General features: G+C 41.1%; 1 long non-coding RNA gene across 1 annotated transcript; it reads left to right on the top strand.

The window, feature by feature from the left end:
• Positions 1–60: 60 nt before the first annotated feature.
• LOC138743068 (uncharacterized) lies at positions 61–16,407 on the top strand. Its single transcript, XR_011344637.1, has 2 exons — positions 61–139; positions 16,047–16,407. It is a non-coding gene; the product is annotated as an uncharacterized lncRNA (long non-coding RNA).
• Positions 16,408–16,614: the final 207 nt, after the last annotated feature.

Here is a 16,614-nt window from a genome sequence, read left to right as displayed (position 1 = left end):
TACCCGTGCATTGTTTTTGATTGTTACATAGGAGCATAGAACATAGAACCCTGAACTTCTTTCGAATATATTCCAGCAGAGAATCAGATCTTTCTGACTGTTCATTGTTGCATCCTTGAGGAGGACCAAGACTTAATGGGTATGTCCACTTCATTCAACACCATCAGTAAAGTCACTCCCCTCTCAGTAAGAGTTTGTAAATGTGCTTCCTTTTATATTGCCACAAATATCATTGAAATTGTTCAGCTAATTAAATTTAAAATTGACAGATATATTCATTTTATGATTGTGCCAGAGATTCTTAAACTTGTCATTATTACAGTAGTTGAATCTCGGTGAAATTCTCCTACAATCTCATGTTAATCAGAAGGCAGGACACTTCAATGAGATGAATGGACCTTGAATTTTGGTGAAGAGAATTAATTTCATTCTGTTGCCTCCCATCTGAAGATATTTATGAATAAAACGAAACAGTGAATACCGAAACTTTCACAACTCGTGTTATTCAAAAGTTGTTATCCAAACGACCCATTTTCCATAACCTCTTTTGTATATACTTAAGACCATAAGACACAGGAGAGGATTTCGGCCATTCAGCCTATTGTGTCAGTCCTAATTCACAGGTGATTTACTATCCTTTTCAACCCCATTCTGATTTCTCTAAATGACGGCCTCTACAACCGTCTGTGGAAACAATTTCTATAGATTCACAATTGCCTAGGGAAAGAAATTCCTCCTCAGCTCTGTTCTAATGGGACATTTTTGTATTCTGAGGCTGTCCCTGATTCCCTCATTAGAGAGAACATCCTCTCCATGTTTACTCTATCAGTCCTATCAGTATTCAAGAGGTTTCCATAAGATCCCACCCCCCCCCCCCCACATTCTTCTAAACTGAGATCAAGTACAGTCCCAGAGCCGTCACATACCATAACCCTTTCATTCCAGGTATCATTCTAGTGAGCTTCTTCTAACTCTCTCTCATGCCTACACACCTTTCCTTCAATAAAGATCTCAAAACTGCTCATCATACTGCAAGTGCGGTCTGACCACTTAGGTGGGTCATTGATAAGCCTAGTGCACAAGGAGGAAATCAAATAGTTGAACATAAATTCTGCAGATGCTGGAATCTCAAATGAACAAAGAAAATCTGCAGGGATTCAACCAGTCAGGCAGCATCCTGATAAAGGGTCCTGTGTTACAAGCCCAGAGGACCCCAAAACCCAGCAGAAATAAATATTCACCAGGACAAATGATTACTTAAACAAAAGTTGCTTTTAATTATCTTTATGCATGAAAATAGAATCAAACTTTAACTTATCTCTATTGACTTACTTAACCTAACTTAACCCCCTTCCAATTCTAAGCACACATGTATGTAATGTGTGTGTGTAAGCTCAGAAGTTCTTTGGTTCACAGTCCAATCTCACTTCTCATTCCTCTAAGTTCACTGGTGGCAGGCAATTCTTATACTGTGCACAGAATTTAACATTTATAAAGTTCACCAGGCTCTGGTGTTTGAAAGGTAAATGGTTGCCACTCAGGAAGGTTCTTGTCAGTTTTCAGAGAGAGATTTGTTGTTGCAAAATATCCACAACTGATGTACTTCTATCAGCCACTCCAGTGTCTTGCTGAAGAAACTTGACCCTTCAGGATTCTCCAGATGATAACCTCTTTCTTTCAGGTCACTACAGAGTTCCTTTTTGTTTCTCTTATTCCAAGTGAAACATTAGACAGCCAGTCCTCTCCTCTTGCATGAACCACAAGGGCTTTGACCAGGCCATCTTACAAATGGGCTTACCATAAGCTTGTTAGCTTGTCCTGTTCCAGTCCCAGCTGCTTCTGTACAAGTGCTGTGTCTCTCTGTCTCTCTCTCTCTCTGAGACAAAACCTCTTTGACTCTCTCTGCTTGCAAAATCACATGACCCTCTTAGAACAGCAAGTTCTCCTTCTGACAGTCTGCAGTTCCAACAAGCTCTTTCATCTGTTGCCTTTTGTAAACAACAATCCATTAGTGAAGTCTCTTGAGCATTCTTCAAAGCTCTTGCAAAAACTCTGAGGCAGGCATGGGGCAGAGCTCCAGTATTTCAAAATAAGATCTGTTTTAAAGTGTTTGTATGTGACCTACTCTAACGAACCTTTCCCAATTTATCTCCCAAAAACATATCTATATACTCTGTCACACCTGACCGCAAACAATGACTGTCATTTCTCTCCATGGATGCTGCCTGACCTGCTGAGTCCCTCGAGCTTTTCTTTGCTTAATCAAATATATAGATTTAACCTTTTTTACATCCGGAATGAAGAGTTGGTGGTAAAATTTGAAGTAATGTGCTTTGAATCTTGATCAGTTAATATATTAACTAGGGAAGAAAGGTTCAAACGATTTGTTCAGCTTGATATTGTTTCAACTTCTTGGAAGCAATTTGCATAAAAATTTGGTGATTTTAATGTTTTGTTTCCATCACTAGATTTCTGGCTCCCAGACCTCTGTGACACTGGGGTTGTTTGAGAGCCACCGCACACAGTGGATTAAAATAATTAGTCATGCATTTGACATCAGTCATGTTAATTTTTAAATTTTTAATCAGTCATGTTAAATTTTAAACATAAATCACTTGGATTTGTTTTATTCTGCACTTCTGAGAAGGAAAATAGGTCTAACATTAAAGACTGTTTGACTTGTCACATCTTCTGACTGTTGTCATCTGATCTGTTTAATCTTAACTCCCAGCGCCTGTGTTTCTTAATAAAATGCCACATTGTTAGCGAAAGAAACCTCACCAATCCATGAGAATCTCGGTGGATTCTTTCAAGAGAATATTTCCTTAAGATATTAGATAAACATTTGTCACACTTGGTGCTCACTGATATGTCTGTTGATGCATTCTAGATCAGGGATGGCTAAACTTTTCATTTTTAATTTAGACATTCAGCACGGTAACAGACTATGTCGGACCACGAGTGCACACCAGGGGGTATAGGTTAATTGGGCGGCATGGACTCGTATGTCTAAATTAAAAATTAAAAGGTTGGCCACCCCTGATTTTTGATGCTCTTTTTTCAGAAACACCCCAGTATTTATTAGCCACAAAAAATTGTTCTGTCACATCATCACAGACACCCCATTTTTTCTCTAAATGCAACTTCACTATCTCATCTTGTTGTCAGATTACTCTAAAGTAGATGATCTTCTATATTTGATTTTTCATTTTATGACTCCCACTCGTGTAGACATGACCATTCCTTTAAGCTATTATTTCTTCCATAAATGCATTGTTAGCTCCCCATTCACTACCAATCACCTCCCCTACCCAACCCCTGGGTTTGCACTCTGATTCGCCCACTCCCAGCAGCCACCAGTTTAACTTGGGAGCTGATCTGAGCAGTCAATCCACCCATTGGAGAGAGATGAGTTTCTCATTGTGATTCAGATCCAAACATTTAAAGAGGAATCTGATCCAATTTTAGCTGCTAACTCTCCGGTTTCTTCCACTATGTTTGCAATTTATTAGGAAGGACCAGGAAGAAATAATTATTAGTCACAATAACCCTGATAAATTTGATGGAAGCAGCTCAAATTTGTTACCCAAGAGTTTGACACAGTTAAGTTGACCAAATGTACTTACCATATATACTCGTGTAATAGTCGGCACCAAGTAAAAATTGGCTCAAAAATCTGGTATTTTCTATATATCATGTGGAAAAGTTAACCCTCCCATTTTCGGCCTTGGTCTCCCGCCCATCAGAGCTCCCAACATCTCAACCACAGACTCTGGCCTCAGCTCTGGCCACCCACACATCCAAGCTCCTGACGCCCTGAGCATGGACTTACCACTCAGTCCTGGCCACCCACCCACCTATCCGGGCTCTCGACACCTCGAAAACCTCACTGCGATCACAAGTAGTGTGTGTGTGTGTGTGTGTGTGTGTGTGTGTGTGTGTGTGTGTGTGTGTGTGTGTGTGTGTGTGTGTGTGTGTGTGTGTGTGTGTGTGTGTGTGTGTGTGTGTGTGTGTGTGTGTGTGTGTGTGTGTGTGTGTGTGTAATAGTCCTAAGAATTGGTTCACAAAACTTGATTATTACACAACTATATATGGAATCTCTGATCTCTGAAGGAGGAGGAGCTAATGGTCCTGGTCAATAAACCACCCCCAACCCTCCGACAAAAGCAGACAGACAACGAGTGATCGCATTTAAGAAATTTATTGTCCGAGGTGCAACATTTATAAAAAAAGATGAGCCAGTCTTCATCATGCAACTAATGATTTCATTATTTACTCCTGGAGAAATAACAAAATTAGTGAATGACTCCTTTAAGAGAGAATGTACAGGAATAATATTCTGCTTTCACTACCAATGGTAAGAGGGTGGAAAAACTAGATGTGATCAGGATGCAGGGTTTAAAAGTACAAGTGCAAAAATTATTCTGCAAATGGGACAGAGCGTTCGTGGTATCTACAGTGGAAAGTAACAAGCAAAGGATGTGAATATGCATTCAAATATTTAAATAAACACTGGTGTAAATTAAAATAAGGCCTGTGCATTGCATTAATATTTTAATTTTTTAAATTTAAACATACAACCCAGGCCCTCCCGGCGCACAAGCCAATGCCAACCAAATATTGCAATAACCTCCATACGATTTGAAGAGTGTGAGGAAAACGGAGCATCCGGGGGAAATCCATGCAGATATGGGGAGAATGTACAAACTCCTTACAGATGACATCAGATTCAAACCCATTCGCAGGCTCTGTAATCCCGTTTCACTGACTGCATTGATAACTGAGCTGCTCAAGAGAGAGTCAGAGAAATGTATCTGGCAATCTATTCCATATATCCACCCCCCTCAAAGTGAAAACCCTGCTCTTCAGCCTCCTTTAAATCTTTCCCCTCTCACCTTACACCTTCTAGCTTTAAGCTGCTCTACCCTAGGAAAAAGATGGTAACCTTCCACCTTATCTCAGCCACTTCTGATTTTATGAATCCCTGGGTCTCCTTCACACCAGGGTAATCTCTCCCAACCTGTCCAGTTCCTCTTGCCAAAATAAACCCTCCAGCCTTGGAAAACATCCTTGTGAGTGTAGCACCCTCTTTAGGCAGCTACTTAGTAGAGACTTTGCCCTGAATATTACATCGTACATTTCTGGTCACTCTCGAACAGTACGCTCACGCTAAACTTAGAGGTGATTAGAAATCTGTGTCCTGTTGAAAATCTCAAATCTCAGTAAATATGTGTTTAGTCCTTTAGCCAAGAACAAATGATAATTCTCAAGGAATATAGTCTTTCAAACAACATCAATTAAAACACCAAGCCACGATTCTGCTCTTTATGGTTGAACTTCAAGACCAAAGAACAAAACAGCACAGGAGGGCCCTTTTGGTCCATGGTGTCTATGCAAAACAAAGTCAAACTAAACACACACATGATATATCCGTTCCTTGCACATTTATGTCCTCATTCAGAATCTTCTTAAGCCCTACAATTGTATCTGTATTACCCCCATGCACTGACTGCATGGGGAAAAAGAAACTTGCCATGAACATTTTTTTTTTAAATGACTCAACTCCATAAACACATTGTCTGAGTGCTTTATCATTAAGATGTTTTCTTTTACTCTGGGAAATAGGACATAATCCTGATCTTGGTCCTGTAGCAATCAGGCTCCCACTCTCGCTATCAAAATTGGAAACCTGCCCACATTATGTTTTGATTGAATTAATAATTTATGAACCTACAAATCTGGAGCACAGATAGGATGGTCATCCTTCCAGACCAGCACTACTCGAATTAATTTTCAAAATATTACTCAATATTTTCTAGCTCTATTTGTATTTATATACAAATACCTGTTGGTATTTTGTGCCAAATACCTCTTTGCCTGAAATAGTATCATATGGTCATGCAGGTCAGGCTCAAAAATTTATATTGTGCTCTCATCAAAGTGCTTTACAGCCCAATGAAAGTTTTTTTTATTAAATTCAGACACTGGTGAGACCTCACTTGGAATATTGTGAGCAGTTGTGGGCTCCTCATTTAAGAAAGAATGTGATGATGTTGGAGAGGGCTTAGAGGGGGTTTACAAAGACAATTCCAGGAAGAAAATAATTATCATGTGAAGAGCATTGGAGTTTAGGAGAATTTTAATTTATAAAAAAAAATTAGACATACACCTCGGTAACAGGCCCTTTCGGCCCTTCAATCCATTATTACACTCAATTGATTTACAACCGCTGGTACATTTTGAAGGGCGGGAAGAAACCGAAGCCCCCAGGGAAAACCCATGCAGACCCAGGGAGAACGTATAAACTCCTTACAGACAGTGAGGGATTCAAACCCCAGTCCAGATCGCTAGCGTTGTAACAGTGTGGCACTAATCACTACATTAACCGTGCCATCCGAATGAGCAAAGATCTCAATGAAACATTGAAAGGTATGGACCAAGTTGATGTAGAAGGGTTGTTTCCCGTAGTGGGAGAGTTCAGGACAAGGGGGTACAACATTAGGATTGAAGGACATCCACTTAAAAAAGAGATGTGTCGGAATTGCTTTAGCCAGAGTTGGTAAATCTGTGCAATTTGTTACCACAGGCAGCCGTGGAGGCCAAATCATTGGGTGTATTTAAGGGAGAGATTGATAGGTTCTTGATTACCCAGAGCATGCTAGGTTATGGGAAAAAGGCAGGGCAGTAAGGCTGAGTGGGGAAATGGACCTCTCTTGATAGAATGGCAGGCCAGACTCGATGGGGAATAGCCTATTTCTGCTCCTATGTCTTATGGTCTTATGGACTTATCAAAGTACAGCAACCAATTTGCATGCATCAATCCCCTAGAAACATCAGTGGTGATGATTTTACAGTCAGTGACAAACTCACAACTGACCCATAGGTTCTTGACTTGCATGAGTTCTGCCAAGATGCAAGAAATCTGCTCACTCTTCAGCGATGAGGTTCTGCTGGCAGTAAAACCAAGTCTGGTTTCACTCTGGGAGGAGAAAAGGCAGAACAATCTTGAAAACACTGAACGAAATGGTCTTTGACAGATGTCATCTTCATCCCAGACATAAACCCTGCTGCCAACATCACTTTGAATATTTATGTTTTAAAAAATGTTAAACGAACTATTGAAAAAACATGACATTTTTTGAACGAAAAAAATTGCATCTTTACAACAACTAGTGGAATTCATCCATAAACACCTTCCTCCCTCCTTGAAAAGAAGGTACATGATAAGCATAACCCCCATTATGAAATAAGCACACTTTTAAACCCTAATTATAGCTATAAGTAAATAAAAACAATGTAAAAATCAGAAGAAAATCATATTTGTTTTGTTGAATGATGGCAAGGTATTGTAGAGTTATTTCAAATTTAAAAGTTTAATTTTAAATCTACAGCACACATGTCAAACTCTGGCCCGAGGGCCAATAATCATATTTGGCCCGCAAGATCATTTCAAAAATGTATTAGAGGTGGCCCGCCCTGCAGCGAGAGCCGATGCTGTTTTTTGGTAATGTCACCCCCACCATCCTCCCCCTTCATGGCACATCCTTCCCCATTGTAACATGAGAAATTGTAACACGAGAAGTCTGTCGATGTCATCAGCCGGCAAGCCAGTTGGAAGGCTCCCCGCACAACCAGTCTCTTCTCCCACCTGTCGAGCGGTGCGGCGGATGGGCGAGCGCCTGTGATTTCCTGTCGGCGCGACGGGCATGGCAGGCTGTGCACGGCCCCCGGGCAGCGCGAGCCCCGCGCGACTGGCACCAGATGGCCCTTCCACAGCACGAGTGCACTTCTCCCAGTCGCCACGGCCTTCAGCGCTTGCACCCGCGTGGACCCCAGGGACGGCTGGTTCGGCCCTGCATGTGAAGAGAGAGATGGTGGCTGTCCGCAAAGGCTGATCGGCAGCGCGCTGGGCCTGAGTGGGTGGGTAAGCAGGGGTGAGCAGAGGGTGTAGGTGAGGAGTAATGGGCAGGAGAAGTTATGGTGGTGCGAGGGGCAGTTAGAGGGAGGGATGAATAGAAGGAGGGGTGGATAGGGAAGAGGTAAAAGGGGAGGGGCAGGGCGAGAAGGGGAGGGGTGATTAGAGGGTGAGAGACGGGTAGAGGGAGGAACAGGTTGAGGGGAGAGGCTGTAGAGGGGCGTGTATAGGATAGGGTGGGTAGAGGTAGAGCGAGTGGAGTGAGGGGTGAGTAGAGGTTGGGTAAAGGACTGGTCAGGTAGAGGGATGGTGGGTCGAGGGTGAATAGAGGCCTAGAGCCTGAGGAGTGAGCAGGAAATGCTGAGTCCTGATGCAGGCCAAAATGGACACAGCCTGTGAATGCTGACGACATCTCCACAGGGACCAAATAGGTTTCCATCAGGTCAAGCAAAGGGTGAACTTGAGCTACCTACTCCTGACCTGTAACATTATCCTCTTAAAGTTATATCCTAAAGTTTAACATTACATATGTTGAAAGAAGAGAAAACATGCAGATGTTGTTGAAAATTTTCAATAAATATTTAGTTCGGCCCTCGACTTAGTCCAAGTTTTTAATTTTGGCCCTCCATGAATTTGAGTTTGACGCCCCTGATCTACAGCCTGCCGAAGGCCCTTCCGGCCCATAAGCTTGCGCCGCCCAGATATCCCAATTAACCTACATGCAAATTGGTTGCTGTACTTTGATAAGTCCATATGTTTTGAAGGGTGGGAGGAAACCAGATCACCTAAGGAAATCCCACGCAGACTGGTGGAGACCTCCTTACAGACAGCGCAGACCTCGAAGCTGGGTCGCTGACGCTAACCGCTACACTGGCCGGGCCGTCCATTTCCCCTGTCTTTCTTCGATTAGTGCTGCAATCTTTCACATAACCTGACAAGGCTGAAGTTTAATCTCTCATCTGAAAAATAAATGCTAACTCCAGCAGTGCAGCGCTTCTCTCGAACTTGCTGTCGTCTCTGGTGCTCGTCTCCAGGCTTGTGATCATCATTTACTTTTTCAGAAGGTTTGCTATCAACAACATTTTTCTTCATCCATTTGATTTTCACTAGAGGAGCAAAAAGATTACCACTTAATGTTAAATTAACGCCATACTAAGTCTATATGAAACTTCTAACTCCCATATGTAACCGAGGACATGGAGCAATGAAATACACAAGGCTACACTGAGTAAATTGCTCAGTTCTAGAATACTCATTTGGCTTCTATTTATATTAGCAAATATATTCTAATTACAAGTGATGGTAATTTGCCTGAACATCTTTTATGCTAAGCAATGATGGAGCTCCTAAATAAGACAATTATCTCAATACAAATAAACTGCTATAAATAATTCACAGGTTGATGATGTCATGTGGCATAAAAGGAAACAGATCGTCTACAGCCTACTCTTCCATAACTGGTGCCATTTTTGCAATGTTTCTTTAGATTGTTGAGCTGGTATGGGGGCACCAATACCCGAGTGGAAAGCCCTCCAAAAGGTAGTGGACACAGTCCAGAATATCAGAGAAAAAACACTTCCCACCATCAAGAACATCTACAGTGAACACTACCATCAGAGAGCAGCATTAATCATCAAGGATCCACATTACCCAACACATGCTCTATTCTCACTGCTGCCATCAGGAAAGAGGCAAAGGTGCCACAAGACTCGCACCACCAGGTTTAGGAACAGCTGCTCCCCCTCTAGTTTCACACTCCTTGAAAAGCAACTCAATCATTTAAGGACTCTTATTTTAGCATTTTACTGATTTTTTTTTCTCTCTCTCTGATTTGCACTGTCAGGTTTTTTACATTTCTTTATTTGTTTTTTGTGTAAATATATCTACTTGAGAACAGTTTTTGAACTACCAATAAGTGCTAAATCTGCCTCGCCGGCATGAAAAAGAATATCAGGATTGTATTTCATGTCATGTATGTACTCCAATAATAAATTTGAACTTTAGAGACCTTGTAGCACCTTTACTTGTCAAGAAATGGCATTAAACAGTTTCCCGCAAGAGCAAAATTGGATTCACAAGTCCCATCCACAACTTGGAAACAGCCAGCACTAAAATTATACAATATGTGAAGTTTAAAGATTTTTTTTGTAAATTAAACTGCACATGAAATAATGTCCTGTTTATCTCTTCATGAAGTTTGATTGAAACTCCTAAATATTGTACTTCGGATGAATCACTGTAGTTTTCCTGTGATGTCACCTCATCACCTTTCCAAGCAACTCCTGTTCACAGAAAGAATGAAAGGAAATGAGCATTTTTATTCAGTATAGATGTTCAGTTACACATTTCATGAACAAAAAGGTTTGCAAAGAGAAGATTTCAAGATTCAATTTATTGTTATGTAATAAAAACAGTGCAATAATACATGAAATTTGCTTCAACCTGCCGTAAGACAAACAGATTCTCCATTGGCAGGAATTGCCTGAAGCTCTTCTTACAGTCGGAGAAAGAGAAGCAAAAAGAGAGTCCCCTCAGAGTCACCGAGTGTCCGTGGATTTGCCTCCAGCACATCCGCAGCCCCTGAAGCCAAACAGTGTAAACAATCAGCAGCCATAGCTCCAGATCCAAACCTCCGATATAACCAGGAACCCTTCAGTGCCCTCGGCAGCCTCTCGCCTCCCAGTTCCGATACCTGGTACTCCTTCAGCCAATCTCGAACCAGTCTCCAGCTCTCTGCCACCTGGTGTGAATCCCTCGACTGCAGCCGCCAGAAGCCAACAGCCTGCATGTGTTCCTCGCCTCAAGTTTCCAACAGCAGAACCCCTCACTGGTTCACCGCTGTGGTTGTCTTCTCTGCTTCTCCTTCTCAAACAGGGGGTGGTCTCCCTGTTTTCTGTTGCCCAGCACCAGTCCTCTGCTTCCCCGGAGTACGCAAGCCTCTCGTGGCTGCTGCCGATCATGGCCACCTCCATCTCAGGCACAGAGCCCGTGGTCAAAGTTTTTTAAAATAAAACCACCGTCAGTTCCCTCTACAGGCTTTTTAAAGCCTGCACGAATCTAACGGTAGTTGGATTGGTCGGATGAAACCCTCAGGAGTGCTGTGTCTCCACTCCCCATACTCCGTGCGTCCCACCAGCAGCAGTGTTGCCGTTAAAGCAGTTCAGGCAGTGCCGCCATCTTGACAAACTTCTGATACATGCAGACAGTAATCACTTTCTTTAGTTTCCAAAAAAACAGATGAATTTCCTCATGAGCATGAGATTCCAGTCATCCATTCTCCTCATCCTTTGTGGCCTACCTTGTTTCCTAGACTAATGGTAACAAAACTTCTTAAATTCTCACTTTTTGTTTCCCAATCTCTCCAGAAGCTTGCCCTTCCTGACCTTTGGAATGAACTCCTGTCAGTCTCAATGTTCCTCCATTTCTGATCCCTTGGTTTATTTGTTCCATCTTTTGCAGCTATGCCTTTAGCTGCCATTATCCTGGTCACTGAACCTCCCTCCCTAAACATTTCAGCCTCTCCTCTTTTAGTACAACCTCAAAATCTAGCTTGTGTTCCATCTGGCAATTTCTCAACCAGACACGATTAACATTGACCTCCGACTTGGTCTCCCCCGAATTTCTCTCTTTCCATATCCCTCTGTCACCTTTCCTCCCACTCCCCACCCCCTTTCCTCTCAATTCAGAGAGCTACCCTCTCACTGTATCACTTCTTACCTTTCTTCTCTTCCACCCTCCCCCCTGCATGACCTCTTACCTATTAACCTGTGCTCGTCCCTCCTCTACTCTCCCTACCTTCATATTCAGGTGCACACCTGTTTTAGATGTTGATGGAGGGCTCAGGCTCCAAGTGTTGATCACCCCTTTCTTCCTATAGATGCTCCCTGACCTGCTGAGTTTCTCCAGCACATTTGTGTACTGCACTCAAAATCTACCACTTTGTCAAAACTTTCCTCGAGTAGCTTAGAGCCAAATTCAATGTTCCTGCAAAGTACCTCAGTAGATTTGATGTGTTGCTGGGCAGTGCAAATTGTTGGTTGAAGAATAATGTACTCTAATTGAATTCCACACCATATAGGTAAAATATGAACAAAAGAGTGAATCAAGGATTTGCTCAAAAGGAGTCATATTCTATACCATCGTAAATAGTAAATCAATGATATTTCCCAAAAAGGAATCCAGAAACTGGATTGTGATTATTTTCCAGGCAAAAAAAATTAATGCAAACAGGTCCAGATTTAGACAATAACCTCTTTTGGTGTGTTTCTAATGTTGTGTTCCAACATAATAATGAATTGACCACTTGAAAATTGCTCTACCCTAAGGTAGCTACATGGTCTTGAAACTTAGTCACTGTACAACCTCTGTGGACAGGCACATAGCCAGGTTCTAATGTTAGGGGGACATGCACACAAGAAAAGCACCATGATAGATTCCAGATGGTGGGCAGGGGTTGGTGGTGGCATTGGAGCTGGGGGGAGGGAGGGGTGGCGGTGGCGTCAGAGTTGGGGGGGGGGGGGAAGGCATCACTTTTGAAACTGTCATTGACCTAACTGCTTTCAGGTTTACCGTCTCCAAATGGAATCTAGTTGATGGTCATTACAGGGGCATCTGGATGTCACAGGGAAGAATATGACATAACAACCACAAGCTGGTATCCCTCCAGTCTGTTCTTTCAATCCAGGTTGATCTTGCAGTATCTTTGTATCTCTTGATTCCCATAATTTCTAAAATATTTATATCTTGTCTGATCATCTAGCCCTCTTTCAAAGATAACTCCAAAGAATTGCTAACTATGGGTGTAGAAAATTCTTCTCCAATCACTCATGAACTTTTATTTTGAACCTGTGACCTGAGGTTCTTGATGTCCTAGCAGAGGAAATATCATCCCTGTGTCTTCCCTGTCAAATTAGAAATAATTTGAAAAAAATTGCAATCAGTGGAGCAGGGAAAACTTTTCCTGTCCAATCTAGGGTCAATGTTTGGGGTACTACTTGTCCCTCCACATTAACCCACCATTAACTTGGGGGTAGTACAGGGGTGCATTGATCTTCCTCATAGCCCCAGCACTGTATAGAACCCTCAGATTAACCCTGTAACTGAATGGATTTCCCCCACATTCTCCTATACCTCCCTACATGCCAAAGATGTGCAGGTCGGCAGGTTAATGGTAGTGTGGCCATTCCAAAGAAGGACATGGTCATAGGTTACCATATATATACATATATATATATTCTTTTTTAAAAAAAAAATATATATATATATATATATATACACACACACACACACACACACACACAACTCAGACACACACACACATGCATACATGCATATATACACAGTGTTTGCATTTGTTCTTGTAATTTTATAAAAATATATTTTTTTAAACATACTATTTTACATATATGTATATGGTTCTATATGTGTGTGTGTGTGTGTGTGTGTGTGTGTGTGTGTGTGTGTGTGTGTGTGTGTGTGTGTCTGTGTATAGTAATATATGATAACCTATGACCACGTCCTCCATTGGAATGGCCACCCTAGTAAGGAGAGCAGTGGTCCTGGTAGAATCTAGGGTGGAAGGGGGGAGGCTTATATATATGGGAATATAACAAGAATAACACGAGTTTAGTGAGGGCCCAACGGCCTGTTTTCATAAACTCCATGACTTCTGTCGTCTGCTGTCCTGCTAATGGTTGATTTAATTAGGTGTAGTGTGTATTTGCTTCAGAAACATCCCCCTGTTTGAATACAATCTCTTTCTAGAATCTGAAATGATAGATATATTTTCATTGCTCAATCGGGGTTCAGAGTCAAGACCTATAATTTTGGTTTCTTTAGGCATTATATGATGAGCTTTATTTTTTAACTCTTTATTCATTTAATAGATTAGCAACAGTTCCTGCTGAGTTGCCTTTGGTTTATATGTATTGTAAATTTACTGCGCTTCAATATGAAATGTTTATAATAATCCAATGAGATAATTTAAGCAAAAGGTCAATGATTTTGTCAGATTGGATAATATCCAACCAAAACCCAACAAGCAATAGATCCAAAAAATGTCACAGTACCAGTGTCATAAATATCACATTTCTGGAGCTGTCTGTAACCCTTCCTTGCTAATGCATCTAAATAGTCTCCATGCGTCACAGAAGTTCTATATCAGAAATTATGCTGCATTATGCCTTCTCTGGTGCATAGAGGGAACATTTTAAATAAATTCTTAAATATATCAGGATGTTATATTGTTATTTATATATAAATATATAAATGTTCGTTGTAGGGAGAGGGCACCCCAAATTCATTGAGGATCCCCTCCACCCTGCACATAACATCTTTCAGCTACTCCCATCCAGAAAGAGGTACAGGAGAATCAGAGACATCACCCAGGCTGAGGAGCAGCTTCCTCCCACAGACAGTGAGGATTCAGAACGACTAAAGGAACTGCTCACACGAACCATCTGATGTTCAAGAAACAATATTTCTTTGCGTATTTATTTATACAGATGAATACTTATCCTGAATATTTATTCTTTGTCTGTTTGTGTGCTATGTCTGATTGAGTGTCTGCATGTTTTGCATTCAGAGGCAGAGAACACAGTTTTGTCTGGTTGTACTTGTCAATCAGATGACAATAAACTTGACTTAACTTGGTTTGCAATGCAATCTAATATGGTATCATGGTTACATACCTCTACTTTTGGATCCAGCCAACATCCTTCCATTCTAAAAGAACAAGATTTGGCACTGATAACCTTTTAAAGATCTCAATGTTAATCTATCACAATTATATGTTCACCCCACATTATTTTCTCATGGTGACTTTGTATGATATGCATCCTTTTCCAATCTAGTCATGAAGTTCCAAACATTATGATAAGGCTAATGTGCTAAACTCAACTTTCCTTGGAGTTTGGATGGCATTCTTTTGATAAAAGAGGTTTACCAATGCAAATAAGATGTTTGTGGCAACATTAATTCAGAGAACCATGCAAAGTGAAGGGAGGGAAGTTTAGCGGACACATTAGGGGTTAGGTTTTTACACAGAGTTGTGGGTGCCTGGAATGCCTTGCCAGGAATAGTGGTGGAGGCTGAAACATTAAGGGTATTTAAGAAACACTTAGACAGGCTCATGGATGGAAGAAAAATAGAGGGTTAAGGGATACCAAGGGTGTAGACCTTTTTATTAAGGAATATATAGGTTGGCATAACATCGAAGGTTGAAGGGCCTGTACTGAGCAGTAGTGTTCTATAAGCAGACTTTAGATGTTTGAAGCTGAGTTGTTATTTGGCTATTTATCACTTACCTCTTTCATAGAATTGCTTGTTAAATTTAGACATACAGGCCTTTCTGGTCCTGGAGCCCGTACTGCCCAAATATACCGATTAACCTTCAGCCCCCATGCATTTTTGAAGGGTGGGTGGAAACTGGAATTCATGGAAGAAATCCATGCAGTCACAGGAAGAACGTACAAACTCCTTACATGCAGTGCTGGATTTGAACCTGTGTTGCTGGCGTTGTATAGTATTAGGTTAACCACTACGCAAACCATGTTCTGAGCTTTAATTCAGCTAAATTAAAGAAAAATATATTATTTTCCTCTTGAAATAAATCTACAGCTTTAATCATAAAGAACATGTCCAAAAATTTTCATGAGTGACTTCTTGATTTCAACCCAAGTCAGCAAGGAGCGATTTGGGAAGTGTCTCCAAGGATATATGAAAATTAGTTTATTTCACACTGCTGTGGTCAAGGTGCTGATCAAGGCCCTGGTTGAATTAATATGTCTGCATTAGTTTTACAAACATCAGAAATAGCTAATTGTACTAATTTCAATCTTGGAACCAATCTTCTACATTTCCTTTCAAGCCATTACAAAAAAGTAGAATTTTTATTCAACTTAAAACGCACCTGAAAAATGATCTTCATTCTCAACAGCCAGAAATACTGTAATCAAGCTACAGTGCGTTGTTGCAATGTTGATGTGCATTAGATAGATATGAAAATCTGCTACCTTCAAGTTTTACAGTAAACTTGGTTTCAAATTTTTGTCACCCTTGTCATATTTTATCTGATCGCCATACAGGCGAGTTTTTCTCAGTGATTAAGAATGGTTTTACCATTTTATTGCAGGCAGCACACGGATACAATTTCCCCCCGTGGAGTCAAGTTTACAGCAAGACTTACGTGGGCTACACTCTTCATTCATCAATTTTACAACTCGAGGTCCCACTCCTATAAGTCAACTTCCGAGTGATTTGAACATGGGGATTGAGAGGAATATCCGGGTCCAGATGATGGTCATAAACCTGAGCTTCATTATTGCAGAGCCTGACTGATTCATTAGATGGAACTTATTTTTTTGTAAATCAAAGCCAAATGCATTATAAAGCCTCATTGCTCGATGCCTGTACATTTGCATTTAAAGTTCATATGTCTAATATAGTTGTTGGTTGAATAAAGCTTCATAATTCACTGAAGGGTACTTCAATTACTATTTTGTCCGAGTTTCTCTTTAGTAGATTTCTCTAAACTACTCGTCCATTGCTGGAACAGCGTGATTATGGTGAATGGCTGCAAACTGAAGAATTTGGAGGAGAGTCCAAGGTTTTGAATTGTCAATGTTAATTTGCAATCAGGATGACAATGTAATTTATTTCACTAAAGTGCCTGTGTCAGGTTTCTCCAGATCAGATCGAGT

The sequence above is a fragment of the Narcine bancroftii genome, chromosome 9 (assembly GCF_036971445.1).
Source record: "Narcine bancroftii isolate sNarBan1 chromosome 9, sNarBan1.hap1, whole genome shotgun sequence".
NCBI lineage: Eukaryota > Metazoa > Chordata > Chondrichthyes > Torpediniformes > Narcinidae > Narcine > Narcine bancroftii.
This window is presented reverse-complemented; position numbering and strand designations above follow the sequence as displayed.